The following is a 22,211-nucleotide window of genomic DNA, read 5'->3' on the forward strand; positions in this document are numbered from 1 at the left end:
GAGGTTCAGTGACGCTCTGCCAGACACTTATATGTGATTAGCATAGTAGCCATGTAGATAGAGGTGGAGATGTAGTTGGAGGCAACTTTCACTTATCATGTGTAGGCTGGGACATCTAAGGATTCATTGCAGATGGTACAGACAGACAGTCTTGTGAAGTACTTCTGAACACAGTTTTCTGAAAACGCTCTTGAGCAGAAAGTTCAGCGGCCTACCCACAATGAAAATATTTTATATCTTGTAGCTACAAACAGTTCTGACCTTATCAGCAATGTTAGTATAGAGACAAGGATTAGTGACCACATCTTCAGAGGGACAGTGGTTACTAAATCTATCAAAAAGGCTAGGAGAGCATTTTTGCTAGAAAGAGCAGATAAGCAGTTGTTAGCGTCTTACTTAGACAGTGAATGAACATCATATATTTCCAATATGAGAGGTTTAATGACAGAATTCGGAAAATGCTGAGGGAACAGAGACTGTTGCACACTTGATTTAATAAAAGGACACGCAAATGATGATGGTCAAAAGTTAACAGAAATTTGTGTATCTGTAAAAAGATTGATGCGCGAAGCATACAGCTACTACCACTGTCATACATTAGCAAAAGATGTTGCCAAGAACTCGAAAAATTCTGGTCCTACATAAAGTTTCTAAGTGGGTCAAAGGCTTCCATCCAGTCATTCGTTGACCACTCTGGTGTAGCAATAGAAGACACCAAAAGGGTAGAGGAAGATTTAAATTTTGCATTCAAGGGAGCATTGGTGCAAGAGGCTCTTACAAGCTTACTGTCATTTGACTGTCACACAGACACCTGTATGGAGGACATCACAATAGGCATCCCTGGCTTCCAGTTTGGTTTTACAGAGAGTGCTCTGTCATTGGCTCCTTATTTAAATTGCATTTATTGTGAATCTGTCCCCCAGCATGAAGTCCCAAGATTAAGGAAAAAAGTACAGGTGACTCCTGTACATAATAAGGATAAAATAATGGATTTGCAAGTTTGTATACTAATATCCTTAACAACAAATTGCTGCAGAATTCTTGAATGTATTCTCAGTTCAGATACAATAATGTTACTTGAGACAGAAGAGCCTGTGTCCACAAATCAGCACAGCTTTAGATAACATCAGTCATGCAAACTCAATTTCCTTGTTCCTTGCATGATAATCTGTGAGCCATAGATGAAGGAAAGGCAGAGTCTATATTCTTAGATTTCCGGAATGTGTTTGACACAGTGCCCCTCTACATATCATTAACAAAGATGCTTGGGGGAATATGCCTTTGATATATGAGTGGCTTCAAGCTTCATAAGCACACAATTTAGTACATGCCTCAACGACAAGCATTCATCAGAGAAAATATATTGTCTGGAGTGCCCCAAGGAAGTGTGACAGGACTGCTCTTATTTTCAGTATACATAAATGAACTGATGGGCAAGGCAAGCAGCAATCTTTGGCAGTATGCTAATGATGCTGTGGTGCACAGGAAGGTGTCATAGTTGAATTACTGGAGGGGGATACAGGATTACTTAGACAAAATTTCTAGTTGGTGTGGTGAATGGCAGCTAGCATTAAATGTATTAAAAATGTAAGTTAATGCAGATGAGTAGGAAAACAATCCTGTAATGTTCAAGTATGGCATTAGTAGTGTGCTGCACGACACACGCATCGATTAAATATCTCGGCATGACATGGGAAAGTGATACAAAATGGAATGAACACAGGATGGTAATGGGGAAGGCGAATAGCAGACTCTGGTTTCTTGGGAGATTTGCTAAAAAATGTAGTTATTCATAAAGGAGACCACATATAGAACATCAGTGCAACCCATGCTTGAGTACTACTTGAGTGAGTGTTTGGTATCCCCACCAGTTCAGATTAAAGTAAGACAACAAAGCAATTCAGAGGTGGGCTGCTGGATGTGTTATTGGTTGGTTCAGTCAAATTCTCCAATGTGTGTTTCACCTAAGGTCCATGAAGATAAGAGAAATCAGGAATTTATGGAGGCATGTAGAGAATTGGTATTCCCTTGCTCTGTTTGCAATGAAACACACAAAGAAATGACTAATAGTAGTTTCAGGTACCAAATTAATGATTTCTTCTTGCCGTAGTATTTTTCCTTTCAACATATTATCTACTTCAGTCATCATCAATTATTTTACTACCCAAATAGCAAAATTCATCGTCTGCTTTCAGTGTGCCATTTCTTAATCCAATTTCATCAGCATAGACACTATCCAATCCCTTCGACTGCTCTTCAGAGCCCAGAACCATGTGACAGAATGTTATCAGCAAACGCCAAAGTTTTTGTTTCTCTTCCATGAACACAATTCCTTTTCCAAATTTCTCCTTGGGTTTCTTTAGTGCTTGCTTAGTATGTAGATTGAATAACATGATGGCTAGGCCACAACCTTGTCTCACTCCCATCTCAACTACTACTTCCCTTTCATGTCCTTAGGCTCTTGTAACTGTAATCTTGCTTCTGTACAAGTTGTAAATAACCTTTTGCTTTTTGTATTCTATCCCTACTAACTTCAAAGTTTCTAAGAATGTGGTTCAGTTAAGTGTCAATAGCCTTCTCTAAAACAGTAAGTATTATGAAAGTAGGTTTGTGGAGGTTAACTGCTGTTTTGGGGGTGGCATTATGTGGGGCCAACGTACACCACTGGTGGTCAAGGAAGGCACTGTAATGGCTGTATTATACGTGAATGCCATCCTCCAACCAATTGTGCAAGTATATTGGCAGCGTATTGGCGAGGCATTTGTCTTCATAGACAACAATTCACATCCCCATAATGCACATCTTGTGAATGACTTCCTTCAGAGTAACGACATCACTCGACTAGAGTGGCCAGCATGTTCTCCAGGCATGAACCCTATCAAACATGCCTGGGATAGATTGAAAAGGGCTGTTTATGGATGACATGACCCACCAACCTCTCTGAGGGATCTACACCATATTGCCATTGAGGAGTGGAACAATCTGGACCAGCAGTGCCTTGCGGATACTATGCCACGAAGAATACAGGCATACTTCAATGCAAGAGGACCTGCTACTGGGTATTAGAGGTATTGGTGTGTACAGAAATCTGGACCACTGCTTCTGAAGGTCTCACTGTATGTTGGTACAACATGCAATGTGTGGTTTTCATGAGCAATAAAAGGAGCGGAAGTGATGTGTATGTTGCTCTCTCTTCCATTTTTCTGTACAGGTTTTGGAACTCTTGGAACAGAGGTGATGCTAAACTCTTTTTGATGTGTGTATGATGATGATTTCAATTTGATTCCCTTATATGGATCCATGATACATTACTTACGCCTTTTCCCTTCTTCCCTTAGTACAGGTTTGCACTCTGAAATTTTGTTATAAATACAGCTACTCCTCTTTTCTCCATAGGTCTTGTTAATTTTACTATAAATGGCATCTGACTTTCCCCTCATCATGCATGGTTCCACAGACTTTCATTTGCCCTCTAGCCATTCCTACTTAGCCATTTTACATTTTCTGTCATTCAATTTTCGACTTTTGTATTCCCTTTTGCCTGCCTCATTTGCTGCAGCCTTGCATTTCTTCCTTTCATCATTTAAACCCAGTATCTCTTGTGTTATCTAAGGATTTCTATTAGGCCTTGTCTCTTTATCTATGTGATCCTCTGTTGCTTTCATTATTTCATCTCATAAAGCTGCCCCTTCATCTTCTGTTGTATTCCTTTTCTCGGTTTTAGTCTCTTCCTTGTAAACTTTCAACAACCTGTGAAGATTCTATCAAATCTAGAGGTCCCTTCTCCTTAAATTCCTACCTTTTTGCAGTTTCTGTAGTTTTAACCTGAAGTTCATAACCAATAAATTATGGTTGGAGTCCGCATCAATTCCTGAAAATGTCTTACAGTTTAAAATCTAGTTTCAAAATTTGTCTTGATGTTATATAATAAGTCTGAAATCTTCCAGTGTCACAAGTCTGTTCCACATAAGACCGCCTTCTTTTGTGATTCTTAAACCAAGTGTTAGCAATTATTTAAGTTAAGTTCTGTGCAAAATTCTGTGTAGCAGCTTTCTCTTTCATTTTCTCCACGTTTTGCAGCTTTTTCGTCTCTTTCTTTTCTTAGTATTGAATTCCAGCTCCCTATCACAATTACATTTTCATCTCCCTTATCTGTGTGAATCATTTCCTTTGTTCAGCGTACATTATTTCAATGTCTTCATCATCTGCAGATCTAGTTGGCATATAAACTAGCACTTCTGGGGTGGGTGTTGGCTTTGTGTCTGTTTTGGCTATGATAATTCATGGACTCTTCTGTTCACAGTAGCTCACCTGCATTCTTATTTTCTTATTCATTATCAGGGCTACATCTGCGTTACTCCAATTTGATTTTGTGTTGATAGCTGTGACTGACCTGACCAGAAGTCAATTCTTCCTGCAGCTGCTTGTAACCTCAACCTATCCATCTCCCTTTCTAAATTGTCTAACCTACCTACTGATTAAGGGAACTGATATTCACATTCTCTTCTGTAGAATGCTGGTTCTTGTTTTTCCTGATGACTACATCCTGCTGAGTAGTCCCCACCCAGAGATCAAAATGGAGGGTATATTTTAACCAAGAAGATTCCATCATCATGAAGGTGTACAGTAGAGGTGCAATTTCACAAGAAATATACTGGCAGTAGTTTAACCTTGCTTTCAGTCTTTCACAGTACCAACATAACAAGGCCTTGTTGGCTAAAGTTACAAGGCCGGATCAGCCATTCATAAAGACCGTTGCCTCCCTCTTCAGGGACCACAGGCTAGCCTGGCCTCTCCACAGATACCTCTGTTGTGTTTCCACCTACAGTACAGCTGTCTATATCACTGAGGCACGCAAGCCACCCACTTCAGAAAGGTCCGTGGTTCGTGAGCGTGGGCAGTACATTTTATTAAAATGTGTGATGGCTAATAATATCTAACCTAAGGCGAAGCATCCACATACTACAAGAGGAAAAACTGGAATGCAACTGATGACACAACAAACATATACAGTGTAAAGGAAAAACAGTTGAAGCTTTAATTTTTAGTATGTCCTAATTGTCATTCAGCAGAAAGAGACTCAGGAACTATACTGTAATTACTCATGGAAATTTTTCCATTAATAAATTTCTAAAATTATTAAGATGAAACAAATGCAAGTGATGATGTAGGGAGAGAGAAAAGATAAAAGCCATCACAGAGCGAACAGAAAGAGAAGATCTGCAGATGTTGGATGTAGTGAAAGCTGTATTAGAAATGAAAAATGGCAAAGCTCCTCGAGTAGATGCCATCACAGAGGAAATGGTCAAAGCCGCAGGACTACAGAAATTTGGTGGTTGTCTAGAATAATTAGGATAGTATGGACATGTGGAAAGATTCCTCATGATTGGACAAAGGCAATTATTGTACCTATCTTTAAGAAGGGCAACAACATGCTCTGTGAGAATTACAGCAGAATAGCACTGTTGTGCCAATGCATGAAGATTTATGGAAAGACAATTTTACAGAAAATCAGAAATAAGATAGAACCACAATTAAGAGAACAACAATAATCCATGTGGAAGATATACTGTAGATGCCATATTTACAGCCAAACAAGTTGTAGAAAGGAAATGGGAAATTGAGAAAGACATTGTAGTTGCATTCATAGATGTAAAAAAGGCTTTAGACATTGTTTGAAGGGAAGAGATATGGCGAGGTGGTAAGTAGATTAAAATTGTCAAAAGGAATCTTTATGGAAACTCCAGGTTGGAATATCGACAATATAATGAAAAAGTTAGATGGCTACTCACTGTAAAGATGACACATTGAGTTGCAGGCAGCACAGTGTAAAGACTGTTACACACCTAGCTTTTGTTTTGGTGAAAGTCTTCTTCAGAAAAGGGAAAAACACATGCCAGCTGCCCTCATGCGTGCCACACACACACACACACACACACACACACACACACACACACAAAAGCAAGCACACCTCACACACATATGACAGCCACCTCTGGCAGTTCGGACTCGTCTTAGCTTCCGATGGTGAGTAGTAATCTAACTTTTTCCTTACCTTGTTGAAAAAATCATAATTGTTTAGAATGGACACAGAGGTTTGATGGTTTGGCAACGAAGTGTGCACACACCAGTTCTTTCTAATATAATCATGGACAGTATCATAAGGAAAGTTCGCAAAGAGTCAACGGCCGATGATATGGAAAGAAAATCTAAATCTACATCTACAGCCATAATCCGCAAGACACCTGACTGTCTGTGGGGAGGGTACCTTGAGTACCTCTATTGGTTCTCCCTTCTATTCCAGTCTTGTATTGTTTGTGGAAAGAAAGATTGTTGGTATGCCTCTGTGTGGGCTTTAATCTCTCTGATTTTATCCTCATGGTCTCTTCACAAGATATATGTAGAAGGGAGCAATATACTGCTTGACTCCTTGGTGAAGATATGTTCTCAAAGCTTCAACAAAAGCCTGTACCGAGCTATTGAGCTTCTCTCATGCAGAGTCTTCCACTGGAGTTTATCTATCATCTCCGTAACGCTTTCGCGATTGCTAAATGATCCAGTAACAAAGTGTGCTGCTCTCCGTTGGATCTTCTCTCTCTCTTCTATCAACCCTATCTGGTACGGATCCCACACCGGTGAGCAGTATTCAAGCGGTGAGCGAACAAGTGTACTGTAACCTACTTCCTTTGTTTTTGGACTGCATTTCCTTAGGATTCTTCCAATGAATCTCAGTCTGGCATCTGCTCTACCGATGATTAATTTTATATGGTCATTCCATTTTAAATCACTCCTAATGCCTACTCCCAGATAATTTATGGAATTAACTGCTTCCAGTTGCTGACCTGTTATATTGTAGCTAAATGATAAAGGATCTTTCTTTCTGCATATTCGCAGCACATTACACTTGTCTACACTGAGATTCAGTTGCCATTCCCTGCATGATGCGTCAATTCGTTACAGATCCTCCTGAATTTCAGTACAATTTTCCATTGTGACAACCTCTCAATATACTACAGCATCATCCGCAAAAAGCTTCAGTGAACTTCCAATGTTATCCACAAGGTCATTTATATATATTTTGAATAGCAACACTCCCCTGCGGCACACCTGAAAACAATCTTACAAGAGTAGAAATAGGAAGAAAACTTTGTACGTGGTAGAAAGTAATTGAAGAAGCAGGCATGGAAATAAGCTCAATGAAAAGTGAAGTAAAGAAAACCAGCAGGAAAAATGAAGGCTGCAACTTGGAGTGGAAAAATTATTGAAGAAGTAGGTACTTTCAAGTATATAGGAAATAAATTAACCAAGAAAGGAAACATCAAGGATGCAGTTTCAGAGAGAATAGAAAATTGTTCATGTTTTTTTTTATTATGTATCGGACATAATTAGAAATTGGAAAATATTTGCCAAAGGAAAGATCATGTTATAAATGTCATTTGGCAATTTTTATCTGTGGATCAGAATATCGGACTTGGACAAAGAAAGATCTGAGTGGAATACAAGCAACAGAGGTGCAGTCTTTGAGGGATCCTGAGTAAGATGAGGAGGGGTAGGATAAGCAATGAAACATTATGCAGATCAAGCACCTAAAATAAACTGTGGAGAGAAACACGCTGAAATGGTTTGGCCACATCAAAAGACTGTGACCAGAAAGACTTTCAATAAGAGCCATAGAATGGACAGAATCTGGACAAAGACCAATCGTAAAACCACAAACAAGATACAGAGACCATGTGAATGATGATCTGAACCAAAGAGGACTGCAATGGGAGGAGATGCTGAATGATAGACAGTGAGAGAAATCGGAAGCTTGGAAAAGACTCTGTGAATGACCTGTGTAAGCAGAAACATTTCAGGAAGAAGAAGAAGAAGAGGAGGAAGATTATGATTAGTTGAATTTTTTGAATAATTTGCAAATATCAATGACCATTATTCTAAACGTGTCAAGATAAAATTGACAAAGCAGTCTGTCTTCTCAACAACTTCCACTTACAAAAGTTAAGGACAAATAATTCCTGTTAAACAGCATTTCTTATCTTACATTTTTGCATGGAATATCTACATGTAATCATTTTATTCAGATAGTGAAGGGAGACGAAAATTTAATAGTCATGGGGGACTGGAACTCAATAGTAGGAAAAGAAAGAGAAGGAAACGTATTAGGTGAATATGGAATGGGAGTAAGGAATGAGAGAGGAAGCTGTCTGCTAGAATTTTGCACAGAGCATAACTTAATCATAGCTAACACTTCATTCACGAATCATAAAAGAAGGTTGTATACATGGAAGAAGCCTGGAGATACTGGAAGGTCACATATAGATTACCGGTATATAATGGTAAGACAGAGATTCAGGAACCAAGTTTTAAATTGTAAGACAATTTCCAGGGGCAGATGTGGACTCTGACCACAATCTATTGGTTATGATCTGTAGATTAAAACTGAAGAAACTGCAAAAAGGTGGGAATTTGAGAAGATGGGACCCAGATAAACTGACTAAACCGGAGGTTGTAGAGAGTTTCAGGGAGAGCATTAGGGAAGGATTGATAAGAATGGGGGAATGAAATACAGTAGAAGAAGAATGGGGAGCTTTGAGTGATGAAATAGTGAAGGTAGCAGAGGATCAAGTAGGTAAAAAGACAAAGGCTAATAGAAATCATTGGGTAACAGAAGAGATATTGAATTTGATTGATGAAAAGAGAAAGTATAAAAATGAAGTAAATGAAGCAGGCAAAAAGGAATACAAACGTCTCAAAAATGAGATCGACAGGAAGTGCAATATGGCTAAGCAGAGATGGCTAGAGGAGAAATGTAAGGATGCAGAGGTGCATATCACTAGGGGCAAGATAGATATTGCCTACAGGAAAATTAAAGAGACCTTTGGAGAAAAGAGAACCACTTGCATGAATATCAAGAGCTGAGATGGAAACCCAGTACTAAGCAAAGAAGGGAAAGCAGAAAGGCGAAAAGAGTATATAGAGGGTCTATAAAAGGGTGATGTTCTTGAGGACAATATTATAGAAAAGGAAGAGAATGTAGATGAAGATGAAATAGGAGATATGATACTGTGTGAAGAGTTTGACAGAGCGCTGAAAGACCTAAGTTGAAACAAGATCCCGGGAGTAGACAGCATTCAATTACAACTACTGATAGCCTTGGGAGAGCCAGCCCTGACAAAACTCTACCATCTGGTGAGCAAGATGTATGAGACAGACGAAATGCCCTCAGACTTCAAGAAGAATATAATAATTCCAATCCCAAAAAAAGCAGGTGTTGACAGGTGTGAAAATTACTGAACTATCAGTTTAATAAGCCACGGCTGCAAAATACTAACACAAATTCTTTACAGATGAATGGAAAAACTGGTAGAAGCCAATCTTGGGGAAGATCAGTTTGGATTCCGTGGAAATGTTGGAACACGTGAGGCAGTTCTGACTCTATGACTTATCTTAGAAAATAGATTAAGGAAAGGCAAACCTACGTTCCTAGCATTTGTAGACTTAGAGAAAGCTTTTGACAATGTTGACAGGAGTACTCTCTTTCAAATCCTGAAGGTGGCATGGGTAAAATACAGAGAGTGAAAGGCTATTTACAATTTGTACCGAAACCAGATGGCAGTTGTAAGAGTCGACGGGCGTGAAAGGGCAGCAGTGGTTGGGAAGTCGAGGGGCATGAAAGGGCAGCAGTGGTTGGGAAGGGAGTGAGACAGGGTTATAGCCTATCCCCGATGTTATTCAATCTGTATATTGAGCAAGCAGTAAAGGAGACAAAAGAATAATTCGGATTAGGAATTGAAATCCATGGAGAAGAAATAAAAACTTTGAGGTTCGCATATGACATTGCAATTCTGTCAGAGACAGCAAAGGACTTGGAAGAGCAGTTGAACGGAATGGACAGTCTTGAAAGGAGGATATAAGATGAACGTAAACAAAAGCAAAATGAGGATAATGGTATGTAGTCAAATTAAATCGGGTGATGCTGCAGGAATTAGATTAGGAAATGAAACGCTTAAAGTATTAAAGGAGTTTTGCTCTTTGGGGAACAAAATAACTGATAATGGTTGAAGTAGAGAGAGTACGAAATGTAGACTGGCAATGGCAAGGAAAGCGTTTCTGAAGAAGAGAAATTTGTTAACATCAAGTATAGATTTAAGAGTTAGGAAGTCGTTTCTGAAAGTATTTGTATGGGGTGTAGCCATGTATAGAAGTAAAATGTGGACGATAAATAGATTAGACAAGAAGAGAATAGAAGCTTTTGAAATGTGGTGCTACAGAAGAATGCTGAAGATTATATGGGTAGATCACATAACTAATGAGGAGGTATTGAATAGAATTAAGGAGAAGAGGAGTTTGTAGCTCAACCTGACTAGAAGAAGGGATCGGTTGGTAGTACATGTTCTGAGGCATCAAGGGATCACCAATTTAGTATTGGAGGGCAGCATGGAGAGTAAAAATCATAGAGGGAGACCAAGGGATGAATACACTAAACAGATTCAGAAGGATGTAGGTTGCAGTAGGTACTGGGAGATGAAGCAGCTTGCACAGGATAGAGTAGCATGGAGAGCTGCATCAAACCAGTCTCTGGATTGAAGACCACAACAACAACAACAATCATTTTATTATAACTGATTCATCATAACAGTTTTTACACTAATATGGTCTGCAGTGGATATTGCTATGAAACATTCTTTGCTGCAGCAACACCCCTCTTTCTTTAGCCTCCTCTGTACACAGTAGTCAGTCACATGTAACATAAAACCAATCGTTATGAATATTTCACTGCACTTCTTTAGCAGTTATACAAAAATATTCTTTTACACTCTTTATTTCATTTTATGTTTACAGCCAAAGTTCACTTTGTTGGAAACAATTATCATGTTTACTCTTGCAAATTTGATCGTGGAATGTATGTATACTTGCAATATATACTAAAGTAAAAGTACAGTTCACCATCCTCATCCTGAAGCAGCAAGTGTAGGAACTTTCACTTACATGTCTGTCAGCCTTGTAGCAGTTATTGTTTTGTTGGCTGGTAAATAGTTGGGCCCTTGTGTCAGAAATAATATAAGGTATTCACTTGTCACTTTTAAAAATTTGATGTATTTGCCCAAAAGTGTAATTTTATTCGCTCCTGGGCAAAATGTTCCACACTGAGTAGTATTAAAACACATGACCCTGTAGGCACACACATTGCTTAATGTTGTGCTATTAATAGGTTCTCATAGTTCTGTTGTGTGTTTCAGATGGAGTTTAGAACCAGACGGGCACCGCACAGGGCAGTGGACTTAAGTGAATGTTACGTACTTAATATTCGGACATGTGATGGCATATATTTTTGTATGTGGTTTATAGATGTTTAGCTTTGATATTGGGATTTTTGTTTTCTGGTTGAGTCCAGTTTTTATTGTAACGATGAGAATGGTGTGTAGATATGATTTGGGTTATGCTCTCTCACAGCTTAAGAAACAATGCAACAGGGACCAACAAGGAGGGAACGATACGTAACTTCTGCAATGCAGGAAGTGACCACTATGGAAAACCGTGCTTTTCTCTGTATGTATGTATGTATGTATGTATGTATGGTATGCATGTATTTATGTATGGAATACCAAGAACGTTTGGCCTGTAATTATGAAATGCCACTCATGAAACTAAACTAAATAGTGCACTACAATACTCAATAGTAACTATCAGTCTTATGCCATTGAAGTGCCTTCTGAAAGTGAACGTTTTAAATTTTGTTTGACTGTGACAAAGAAGGCCACTGCAGGTGAAATTTGTATCTGCATAAACACACACACACACACACACACACACACACACACACACACACAGAGAGAGAGAGAGAGAGAGAGAGAGAGAGAGAGAGAGAGAGAGAGAGAGAGATTGCAAGAGTTCCATCAGTGTATTCATGTTGAAAGGGTTATTTCTCTAAGACAATAAATGAAAATCCTGCCACATCTAGAATTCTCAAATTCTGTAGCAGAAAATGATGTATATGTATTTTATTGGTTGATGTTCCTTGGTATATATTGTACTTAAAAGTTTATGTTCCTGATACAAAGTCTTCCAGACGTATATGTATGTTCATTTGTTATGAAAAAATAAAATATTATTGTATGCCATGCTATTTCTTTTACATGTTCTATGTAAAATTAAGCTTAACACAAATGACACCAAATCAGCCAAGATAAATGTTGATTTTTCAATACATATGAAATACAATTTAGTCCTGACATTCTTACATTACCAGGAAAAATCTTAATCATTTCAAATCGGAGACACACATTGTTCAATTCAGAGGAAACATGGCTATATTTCCTGACCATGGGGGTATAATAAGGAAAGTTGTTACGGCTTGAACCTAATGTCCGCCATGTTAGTTGCACCCAAACATTAACGTCTGATGGAAGTGCTTGGATCGAAAAATGGCAGCTTGTGTCATTTACAGGTGTATTAATCTTTCTACTTTTAGCCTAAAGTCTATAGGAATCACACAGCATTTGTAAGTGGACTCATTCAAACAATATTTGCTTTTAACAATCTAGGGAAAGACAGATTGCTAGTTACTGTAAAGAAGACATGTCAAGTTGCAGACAGGCACAATTAATACACTAACATATAACTTTTGGCCGAAAGATGTGAGTGTCTTTATTTGTACTTGTCTACAACTTGACATGTCTTCTTTACAGTAAGTATCAATCTGCCTTTTCCTATATTGTTGATATTCCCACCTGGAGCTTCCATTGTTTGATATTTGCTTTTATGTAGATAAATTTTGGTTGTGCTGTTTGCTTTTACTCTAATGGTTTTATTCATGTCATCTGACTTGAAATATCCTACCAGTGCAGCTCAGATAGCTCTCTCTGAGAAGAAGATTGAAACAGATCAAACATAACAAAATATGTTTTTAGCATTTTCAGGAAGAGATCGTAGCCCTAACATCAGTTTCATCAGTCTGTATTAAGGAAAAATGATGGTTTATGAAAGCGGCCTTTTCACATCACGTACTTGTCTTCTTGGTAATTCACAATGTATAACAAAAAAAAGTTACATTTTCAAGGCAAAATGTGCCATATTATCATATCAAATATATATTCAAGACCAGAAAAACTCTAGAAATGTCTTCCTCAAGCTGTGCTATTCACAAAAGCACTTTAACATTTTCTATTTGAAACAAATGTTGTGTGCACATGACAGAAATTAAGAATAAAGCAATAGTAAACAGTAGTCTGCTAGTTTTGGTGCTTCTAACATGGCAGCATCAGCATCAAAGCAACGTACAGCGTAATTTTGTAGCACCATCTCCCCTTATTATAACTCTGTGGTCTGGACTATCCTGTCCCACATCATCATCATCATCATCATCATCATCATCATCATCGTCGAGCAGAAATACATCTATGTTGTCAAGGTGATGTAAACAGCATTCAAATTTTGCTGATAGTTTTTGTTTAAGTGTCATTCAAGCTTTCAGTGAGGAGAAATAGTTTTTTAAGTGTGTTTTGGTCTGTCCCGAACTTTTATTGTGGAGCAAGGAAATGTGACAGCGTAGCTTAGCCTATCTGAATAGGCAGATTACTTAGCAGCACACACTGATGTGTATGAGTAGTTGTAGGGAAGGCAGCCAGAATAACACTACCTCCAAAACACCACAACTAGCAAGAAGTACAGTTGAAGATAATAGTATTCCAACATTCGATATCAAGAGCCTGCCTATCAGCTTCTGGTAACACCACCAAAACAGCACCAGGAATGACTGTAGTCTGGTCAACTGAAGAATGGGACACAAAACATTATCTTTGACTAACAACATCATATTTCAAGTCATAGATGATAATATCCTTATTTCTGAGTCATGGAGAATAAACTGTTATCATGGGAAATGAAGCATCAAATTGTAAGTTTAATAATGAATAATTCAATAATGAATGTGGCACTGAAAGAAACAAATTGTGTGTGTGTTTTGTTGTTGGTTGTTGTTTTAAAGAATTTATGTAAATGTTTTAATTTATTGGTTGTCATTTGATCTGGTAGTGAGTGTTTGTAGTATTTTAGGTAATACTTTATAAATTTTAAATTTCATTTTGAGCAGTTTTCAGATATTTGGGGTGAATGAATAAGGAACAACCTGACTGGCATAGGTACGTTATCTATAGTTCGTTTTTTACAAATATCATGATTAACTGCTGAATTTGTTCGATGCTGTGTGGCCACTGATGAGTGTGTCATCATGGTGCACTAATGATTTATATGTTTGTAGATGTACCAAGAGAGATTGTGGACTTCCTTTAGAAGCAAACATGGTTTGAAAAATTTAAGGTGGCTTTGAGAGACATTACGAAAATTACTTATTGTTGATGCATGAGGTATCCTGTGCAGTTGTGTGTGCATGAATGCCAGTGGGTGTACTGTAATCGACAAGTACTCATTTTGTCGAGAAGCATGTGGGCAGCATTTGAAGTACAGTGGGTCTTTGGGGGGTGCGTGACAATGTAGAAATTTATGAGGCTGCTTTTGGGAAAACCAAGTATCGAAGGGCCAGCCTGCAGTGGAGTTTCGGGTTTGGGGGATGTTATTTCGGGGCAGAAAGTTCTGAAGCTATGTTAAAGCTTTTTTATTTTAATTTTATTGTTTTCTGTTGTTATTGGGTTTGTTGGTGTTTAATATTTTGGGTAATAGTGGTTCTGCATTATTTAGTTGACCGACATAGGTTAACTGTATTACAGAACACCCATGTTAGAGTTGTCATCTTATTAATTTTGCATAAAACTGTATCCTGTTTTTCATTTGATGTATATGGGTCAATTGAAAACCAGGATACAACTGATTGCGTCTGTTGTTGTTTCTGATAGGGATACAGAATAGGATTGTCATTCTTTCAGTATATGGATCCGCCTGTCACAGAATGCAATAGGACCGCTCCCTTGGCAACACATGTTGATTTCTTTTGTGAAGTGACCGTTGGTGTAAAGGGTTAAACAGTTTGAAGTTTTCTGTATGATGGCTATTGAGAAGAAAGACTGCGTACTGCTGGTAAGTTGTATTATCAGCACGGCAGCAATAGCAGTGCTGCAATGTGAGAATATCCCAAACAGAAACAGTTGCGAAGAAGCCCCATATCAGAATGTGATGATGAAATCGAAGGAGAAGGTGATTTATGAGTGCAACAGGGAGAGGGAGTCAGCGCATTCCCACTGCAGTTGTTGATGAAGACACTGCAGCTATAGCCAACCATGCAGCATGTGCCTCAAATTCTGCATCCAGTGCTCGAGCTGTGTCACCGGTATTGTCCCTCCACTGATCAGCAAGTTGAAAGATTTTATGGCACATTTTACACTCGTATCCCTAAAAGATTCGTAATGTGCACCATATGAAGCCTCAAGGTAGGCTACAATGCAGTGACTTTGCCTTTTGCTTTTTGGCATGCATGGAAATGGACGACGGGGGGGGGCATGGAAATGGACGACGGGGGGGGGGGGGGGGGGGCAAATAAAGGTGGCACTCTCATCTCTACACAAGATGGTTTGCCTTGCACTGCCAAGGGAAGAAGGTACACATTTTGTTTCATTACTATGTGAAGACAATGTTTTTCCACCATGTATTTACAATGGAGATAAATTGTAGGCATTATAAGCAAATGGGTCATACTGCCGATAAGTGTTGGGCTGCTTGTTGCACCTATTGTAGAGAGATCCAGATGGGGGCCCATTTTACTGAAGTGGGTGCCATAGCCATTAAGCCATACAGTAAAGCTGCAGTCCATCAGAAAAAAAAAACAAATACAGTTTTGTACGTAAATATGTTTAAATGCCAAACGTAACTGGGTGTAAATATGTAATTCCAACATTTTGTCAGTAATAGGACCAGCAACTCAAATGTGATTATTATTTATTCAAGTTTCTGTCACAGTAGCATCAAATTTCTTGATGGTGACTGGTTTTAAACAGTAACATTCATTCTCAGACCACTACCTAATTTCAAGTGTTTGTTAGAGCTTACTTCTACTGATACTGTTGCAAGACATCTTCATAAAACAGAGCAGCATGATAAATGTGGTATGATCATAATACAGAAGCAGTGCATTCAAGGGACTAGATTTTACTGAAGGGCAGCACTAGTAGTGGTAACTTCTGTGACACTACAACACTACTTGTTTTTCTGCTGTGGGGATAGCCTTGTGGTGACAGAGCTGGAAGAACTTACAATTATTTCAAAGGTTATTTAGTAAGAGTTATGCATTTATGTTTACGTATCTGAGGTAAAGGTAACCTTATTTTCTTATTCATTTATTGGTAAATGAAAAGTATAAAGTTAAAAAATAGGTATTTGTGTAACATAAGGAATGTTATGTGTTCAGTTGTTTTTGTCTGCCACAGCAGAAAGTCTTGTGAAGCTGGCTCAGTAACAGAGTCTAGAATCAAAGTTAAACAGCTGTCAAACTGAAGAAAGGCCTAAAGTTTAAAGTTGTAGGTTGAAATTTTGTTTGCTTTTGTTACTTACCTGAGGCTCTATGGCTTTATTACCTGTTTATTGAATGAGTAGTTAAAGATAAAGGAGAGGTCGTAAATTACAGGATGACCAAAGTAAGTAGCACCTACAGTTGTCAAGTGTCAGCTGACAGGTTAAGGGGATACAGTGGCAGTCTTGCACTGTCTTTGCAAACCGATATCTCTGTCATTTTTTGTTCAATCTCACTGAAGTTTTGCATGCTTATGTATAGGGATCCAATATACTCTAAGTAATTTTTACAGACTTGCTAATAAAATTTTAATGCTGTGAGAAAATTTTGAATTTTTTGTTATGTTGTTATTTTAAGATACACCTTTTCATTATTTCCCCGCAAACTGAACAAATTTTTTCCATGGTAAAGTAATCTACACTAATAAATGTACAATTAAGTGCAGTAACTTTTCAATAAATTATTTCTGTTATATTCCATGATTTTTGGATTTGAACATTTTTTATGGACAAATTTTCCATTTATTATCAACCATAAAACTGTTTACAATGTCTAGATTAAAATTTTGTCCCACTTAAACATTGCATCCATGCAAAAGAATAGGTGTGCCAAATTTCATCGAAATCCATCCAATAGTTTCTGATATGTGTGTGTTTCCTGAAAGGAGAAAACCTTAAGTTGCTGAAACATCATTTGAAAGTTTGGGTGAAATATTTTAAAGTTTTTTTAACACCACCTTAGCTAATACTGACCATATCCATATTCCAGTTCTTCCTCATCATCCTCTGCTGCTTTTTTAGTTCCTCTGCTCCTTTACCTAGCAATGTTTCCTATATTTTGTACTGAAGTCTCCACCTTCATAGTTCATAGTTCATTGATGATCTGCAGTTATCTGCTCAGTGAAGACTCCAGGTGTAAAGCCCAACATGCCAAAGATGTGAAATCTTGCCACATTCCCATCGTTAAACACTGTTGCAGCTTCCAGAGTAAAAATTTTCATTACAAATTGGAAACAAACACAGTCTTTGGACATCTATTCCAAATAAGAGTATTGAAACATTCATTTGGGTCCTGTGTTTTTGCCTGCAGACATTTTTCTAGCAGTTCTGGTGAAGCCAGTGCTCGAAAAGTTAGTTTTATGGCTATTCCAACCTCATCAAGAAGGTTATTTTTGTGAATTTTTATGACTGTAAGCTTCCCACTTTCCTTGCTTTTTTAGACACTTGCACCATTCATTAGAACATAGGCCATGTTGAGGTGTTGTGTCTGTCAACAAGTAGTGAAACCAAATGGCCCATACTGCCTTCCTCATACTATCAAAATCTATGGGGTTATTTCTAATTGCAGCACCGTAATAGACTTGCAGGCTGTCAATTCTCTTCTTTGTTAGTCTGTTTTTACCTCCCAATGGCTTTCTGTGCTTTAGTAGATTGCCTTTATTGTCTACCATATTCTGAATATGGCCTAAGCACTCTAGTTTTTCAGTAGTGCAGTCTTTTCTGCAGGGCTGACTCAACTACATTCTTGAAAGCACTTAAGTCTCCATCTCCTAAATACAAACATCTTTGTGAGCTTCTTGCCATTCTGTTTTTTTACCTGCATCATTATATTTCGTGTGCAAGGGATATGCAGAACAATATTTAGACACCACGTGTAAGTCTACTACTTTTCCTGTGTCAGCACTAATGACTGTTGAAAATCCATGTGGTGAAGTATGGCCCCTCTTCATCCAGGATCTGTCACAGGGGACTGCTATATCTTTGATATTAATGGCATCACAATTTTGTTTAATTGTGTAAGCAGTAATAGGGGTGAAAATATGTGCATGCAGATATATTCCAGAGAAATGTTGAATTCCCATTGTAAAACATCTCCCTGGACAGAAAATTTAAAAAATACCAGAAATGATGTATCAGATGAAATCTAGACCTCTGCCTCACAGCCAGGATTTTATATGGGGACACAAAATAAAAACTCGAAGGTAAAACACAAAAATATGAACTTTATTCTTTTTCACCAAAATGTGCAATCACTAACTAGTAAAACAAGTGAAATCCAAATTGTATTAGAAAACAAATTAAAAAGTATCTCATTACTGTGTCTCACAGAACATTTGCTTGATTAGGACAAGTTACATATTGTGTCCCTACCTAACTTTGTGCTAGGTGGTTATTTCTGTAGAAAAATTCTTGAACATGTTGGCAGTTGTATATTCATGAGACATAATATAAACTTTGTAAATATAAAATTTCCTGTTGAAATAGTGAAGGAAAAAGATGTAGAGCTATCAGGAGTTGACATAGTAGACATTAAACTAGCTGTTATTTGTTTATACAGAGCTCCAACTGGTGACATATCTCTATCAGAAGGGGTGTTCCCAGAAAAATTGAAGATAGCAAAAGTAAAACCCGTGTTCAAGAAAGGGATAAGTACAGGCCAATCTTACTGTTATCTGGTTTTTCCAAAATAATTGAAAAAATCTATTATAAAAGACTAATCAGTTTCATAGAAAAGAATAATTATTTCTCAAATACTAAACATGGATTCCGAAAATCTAAATCTACTGAGACACCTATCTGTGCACTCCTAAATGAAGCCTTAAATGCAATAGACAATAAAGAACATACCTCAGCCATATTTCTAGACCCCTCTAAAGCATTCAATCTCATCAGTCACAACATCTTGCTTTAGAAACTTGAATCTGTAGGTATTAGGGGCCCGGCCTGTGAATGGATAAAATCATATTTCCAAAACAGAGTGCAATTTGTTGAGCTTACTATCCAAGAAGGGAACAAGATAAAGTCCTACTGCTCAGAAAAGCAGAGCATCAAGTATGGTGTACCCCAAGGCTCCATTCTAGGACCAGTTCTGTTTCTACTCTTTGTAAGTGACTTGGAACCGACTATCCCATGCCATAATTACATAAAATTTGTGGATGACACAAATGTGATAATAAAAGGAAGGACCAAAGAAGAATTGCTACATGGGATTAAAAATTGTACCACCCACATTAAAGACTGGTTTTCTAGAAACAACTTAGTAATAAACACAGAAAAGACAGTTATAATTCATAAACACACAGTGCAAAATAAATGTCCACTAGCACCAGACATAGAGTTGTTTACTAGAACCCTCGAAAATGTAAGCTGTACAAATTTTTTTGGGATATGGATCCAAGAAGATCTAAGATGGGTCCAACATGCAAAATACATTACAAATAAATTAAATACCATCAAAATACACTATCAAAATTCTTTCTGATTGCACATCAAAAGAGACAGTAAAAGATGTATACTTCGCCCAGGCAGAATCCTTACTGTGATATGGCATAATCTTTTGGGGAAACGCATCTGCTAGCAAAAGTTGTTTTATATGCCAAAAGAGAATTGTAAGAGCCATAGAAAATGCTGCTTCAAGAAGCTCATGCAAGCCCTTATTCAAGAAACTACATATCCTTCCACTACCATGTTCGTACATTTTACAGGTAATCATATTTGTAAGGAAAATCTTAGAAAATAGTAACAATCTTGTGTCAACTAACCCCAGAATCCACCTGTATAACACAAGGAGAAAGCAGGACGTACATGTTCAACATGGACACACATGATGCTAAAACAGAATGGACCACTGCAAACAGGAAACAGACTATACAATAAGCTACCTACAAACATTAAAACAATAAAAGACACTTCAAAATTTAAAACCGCTGTCCATAAATATTTATTGAAAAAATGTTGTTATAGTATAGATGAATATCTTGAAACATAAAAAAATTATTGCCAGATACTTAAAAAACATTGAATTACTTGGGTTAAATATAACATATGAAAGCTGAACCTTCAGTTGTGATAATATTAAGCCTAAATCAATGTAAATATTCTTGTATGACTTAAAAACATGCATTGTAAATCGCAATGCCTTTTCCAATATCCTACTGTATACCTTGTACAACAAAGAATCAAAAGGACCAATAAAAATGTAATGTAAGATTACGGTTGGGTTTGTATGACTCTTTGTGTGGGAGGTTACCTATCAGTCAGTAGAAGCTGTGTGGAGATATGACAATAGGAGGACATACATATAATGATAACAACTCTATTTCCTACCTTCATGCTAATATTAGTAGTATGTTAAGATCAATTTTCAGGAACTGTACAGGTGAAGCCAAGACAGGTCCTTTCTGTAGGGTATGCTGAACATTCATCATCTTCCAGCATCTTAGTGAAGAACTCATCGTGGAGGGGATCCTGGGATGGCAGAGGATATGGGATTCTCTGTTTGGGGCTGTATCATCATTCTTTCTTTGATCCTAACAAAACTGTTCTTAAATTTCTTTACTTACTTCTCCAACAAGAGTACCTATTCTGTCGTCCCTCTTTAGCCACATTCGTACATTTCTTTAGCTGAAACCGTTTTCTTCTGCAGACCACAAAGTGGTATTTGCAATCTACCAGAGTAAGAAAGCAGGTAGAGCTAGCACATGCGCAATGACCAAAGACATACGTTGTTAAGGGAGTCGGACATTATGTTTGTGGTTCATGGCATATTGGCAACGTCATGTGGACAGGAAAGAAAACCAGTCCATAAGAGGAGGATGACATGCTAACATGCAAGCGAAAAAGAAATAATTTGACACATCAATTATTTTGCCACTGTACCAAAGACTATGGTTCTCTGGTTAAAGCCCACTAATGAATTGTTTAACAGCTGATGCCTAAAAATAATACAAAAGATTAGAATTGTATCTTATGAGAGAGTGCTAGTGAATAAGTGATTTGAGTACTTGAAATAAAAAGGTTATGTTTACTAATATATTATGTTGAGAGACATAAATTGAAGGATTGATGATCTATTAAGTAGATGACAAGTCCATATAAATGTTGGAAAGATTAAATAAGACAACCTTTATCTGTTGGAAGGTGAAGACTTCTCAATGTTAGTAAAAGTGTAGAATGAATGTAGGAAGAATAACATGAAAGAAAGCTTATTATTAGATGATTTAATAGAATATATATATATATATAAGTTATGGGCATTGCCAGAAGCAAATGTAAAAATGTACAAAAGGTGTTGGGAAACAATGATTTGGAATGACTGTGTAGAGTCGATAGGCTACAGAGAAAGATAAGGGTCAGAGGCTGAGCATATTGGTAAAGACATAAGATGGACATACTCAATCTTATGTAGGTATAGGAGGGGGGGAGGACAGTTGAGCCTAGAAAAGGGATGACCCTTGGTCAGGTGAATCTGTAGAGAGAATGACCTCAATCCCCCACCCCAATTAAATTTGAGAAATGTTACTGTGATCATTTAATTCGATTAATTAAAAGCAAAGTAAGTGCAGCTACCTTTAAATAAGAGTACTGTAATAATAATATAACTTGATATAACAGCACAAAATTCTCTCATGTTCTTAAAAATTGAAAGGGAACAATACAAGTACAAAATAATGGGATGATAGTGCAAAGGGAATCAGATACAAATAGAGCAATAAATTGCAAAATGAGAAAGTCGTTTACAAGATTATAGTATCCAATGCAAAACTGTATGGTTGAATAGACATACACCCATATTTTGAATGAAGTGAGTGGAGTGTGAAAAGAAGCCATTAAAGAGGCCTTCTACCTTTCAACTAAGCAAGCTGAATTACATGATAGATCTTTTTTCCAAAGTGAAAGTGCAAAAGGAAGAGCTGAATTCTCATAAATTCTGAAAAAAAGGGGGACGTAAGAAATGGTGAGTCAAAACATAT

At 37.5% G+C, this 22,211-nt stretch overlaps 1 protein-coding gene across 1 annotated transcript in view; it reads left to right on the top strand.

The window, feature by feature from the left end:
- LOC126455600 (formylglycine-generating enzyme) overlaps positions 1-12,122 on the top strand; it is a 133,495-nt gene extending 121,373 nt beyond the window's left edge. The window contains 1 exon segment of the mRNA XM_050091361.1: positions 11,241-12,122. The gene's annotated coding sequence lies outside the window, so the exon portion shown is untranslated.
- Positions 12,123-22,211: the final 10,089 nt, after the last annotated feature.

This window comes from Schistocerca serialis, chromosome 1 (genome assembly GCF_023864345.2).
Source record: "Schistocerca serialis cubense isolate TAMUIC-IGC-003099 chromosome 1, iqSchSeri2.2, whole genome shotgun sequence".
NCBI lineage: Eukaryota > Metazoa > Arthropoda > Insecta > Orthoptera > Acrididae > Schistocerca > Schistocerca serialis.